General features: G+C 57.6%; 1 non-coding gene across 1 annotated transcript in view; it reads left to right on the top strand.

The window, feature by feature from the left end:
* The first annotated feature begins 2,027 nt into the window (after positions 1-2,027).
* The window catches only part of LOC124772047, a 1,909-nt gene continuing 1,436 nt past the window's right edge, over positions 2,028-2,500 (top strand). Inside the window, exon 1 of the ribosomal RNA XR_007013728.1 lies at positions 2,028-2,500. This exon is cut by the window's right edge and continues 1,436 nt beyond it. This is a non-coding gene — a ribosomal RNA (small subunit ribosomal RNA).

Raw genomic sequence — 2,500 nt, forward strand, 5'->3', positions numbered from 1 at the left:
AACCCATGTTGTGCCTTAACCTAACCCATGTTGTGCCTTAACCTAACCCATGTTGTGCCTTAACCTAACCCATGTTGTGCCTTAACCTAACCCATGTTGTGCCTTAACCTAACCCATGTTGTGCCTTAACCTAACCCATGTTGTGCCTTAACCTAACCCATGTTGTGCCTTAACCTAACCCATGTTGTGCCTTAACCTAACCCATGTTGTCGCCTTAACGTAACCCACGTTGTCGCCTAAACCTGCTCTGTAATTGTTATACGACTCGTTCAATTACTGTAGTGTTGCCCACCCGCAACCCTCGCAATATAGTTCGCTACTCGCACTGCCCGCACCCCTGTGTATCGCTTCATGTTAAACACCTTGCAAGTCTTGCTCACTTTCCACATGCTCCTGCTGTACACTGTAATGTGGATGGCAGCAGGACGTACATGCCGCCCCTCCCCACGTCCCCACCTTGCCCCCTGCCTTCGCAAGCTGGTTGGTGAGAAGTTTGCATGTTCAATGCCCTTCGCATGCGACGTACTCAGGCTACGTTGTGGTGCGGCCTGTGTCAACTGTCCGCTGATGTCGTACGCGTGAACCACAATCTGTACTGCACATTCGTCCTTATGTACTGAATGATACATCGTGGCACATGTGTGACCGCACAACGACTGCGCCCAAAAACGGCGGACCATACAGTGCAAATATTGTGCACGCAGCTACGTGTCGTCTCCCTATGAGAGCTGGATTGCAGTGTGGTACGCCATAGAGACGTGTGGGAGGAACGGACGCCGTGGATGGCGATCAGCATGAGCTGTCTGTTGATGTATTCGGACCTAGTCGTCTCTCCTCACACACCGTGATGGCATGGTGCACCGCGTTCCATATCTGCGACATGCTACAGAGGCCGGTTGACAGTCGTTCGAGCAATGGACATCGCATACGTACGGGGGCCACCTTCCACGTATTGTCTAGGCGTGCACATTTTGTTGCGTGTATGTGGGCAGACGTAGTGTGGCGTGACACCTGACACAGGCATGCAATAATCGTTGAAGTTGCAAATGGCGATGGACGCCTGCGTTTTCTGGTGAAGTTACGCAAATGAACAAATGGTAACCTGTTGTGGTGCGGTTGTTCTCGCTAGGGGTGAATCGGTGATGGCGACGATAGGTTGAGGTACTAACCGGTTGTTCCAGCGATACCCACCATGCCGACGAAACTGAACGGCATCTGGGTGTGAAGCGATACGCGGCGGTGGCTGGGTGGGACCGTCCCCGGCCGGTGAGGGGGCGCCTCCCGGCGTGCTGGCCGCGCGGTGCGTGGGCGCACGCGCTACAGCCGGCTGGTGGGGGCGGCCAGTGGCAGGCGCGCCGGCCGACGGACGCGGCAGGCGTCGCAGCTGCGCGCCGGCGCACCCTGCGCGCGGCGCCGTGCGGCCAAAGTAGGTCCTCGCGGGCCCGGTGCGAAGCGCGGTGGACATCTTCAGTGTGCTGGTCCGATTGAGGACTGTGTGCGTTGAGGATGCGCCGCCGCCCGGCGCTCGGCGCCGCGACGCCGTCTGCTGCTCGGTCGCCCCAGCGGTTCTCGCTGGTGGTTTGTATCGCAGCTGTGCGGATGTGTTGGCGCGTGCGCTGTGCTGGGAGAGTTCGCTTCGGCACCCAAGTGGGGCTTTTGTCCTTCTGTGGCGCTGGCGTTGGAGCTGCCGGTCACCGTAGGTGGCGCGTGTTGTCTCCCGCCGGCAATGCCACGACAGCACGCTCCCGGGCCTCTGTCGGCAGCGGCAAGCTCAGTTGGGAGCACGGGTGGTCGCACCGAAAGCGTCTACTCGCCTAACTCCGGGCGATTGCGCCTCTCTCGAACCCGACCAAGTACTTGGGACGGCGCTGCGCGCCGCCGGGACCTGAGAGGGTTTCGAGGTGTATTGTGCAGGGGAGCTCAGCCTCCTCCTGTTTGCAGAATGATTGAGCGGACGCTTGCGTGTTCGCGCGGGCCCCCGGGACACACTCCCGGGCGGCCGGCTGCTCAGCTCTAGTTGACGCAGCTCCCTGGTTGATCCTGCCAGTAGTCATATGCTTGTCTCAAAGATTAAGCCATGCATGTCTCAGTACAAGCCGCATTAAGGTGAAACCGCGAATGGCTCATTAAATCAGTTATGGTTCCTTAGATCGTACCCACGTTACTTGGATAACTGTGGTAATTCTAGAGCTAATACATGCAAACAGAGTCCCGACCAGAGATGGAAGGGACGCTTTTATTAGATCAAAACCAATCGGTCGGCTCGTCCGGTCCGTTTGCCTTGGTGACTCTGAATAACTTTGGGCTGATCGCACGGTCCTCGTACCGGCGACGCATCTTTCAAATGTCTGCCTTATCAACTGTCGATGGTAGGTTCTGCGCCTACCATGGTTGTAACGGGTAACGGGGAATCAGGGTTCGATTCCGGAGAGGGAGCCTGAGAAACGGCTACCACATCCAAGGAAGGCAGCAGGCGCGCAAATTACCCACTCCCGGCACG

The sequence above is a fragment of the Schistocerca piceifrons genome, unplaced genomic scaffold (assembly GCF_021461385.2).
Source record: "Schistocerca piceifrons isolate TAMUIC-IGC-003096 unplaced genomic scaffold, iqSchPice1.1 HiC_scaffold_936, whole genome shotgun sequence".
NCBI classification, from domain to species: Eukaryota; Metazoa; Arthropoda; class Insecta; order Orthoptera; family Acrididae; genus Schistocerca; species Schistocerca piceifrons.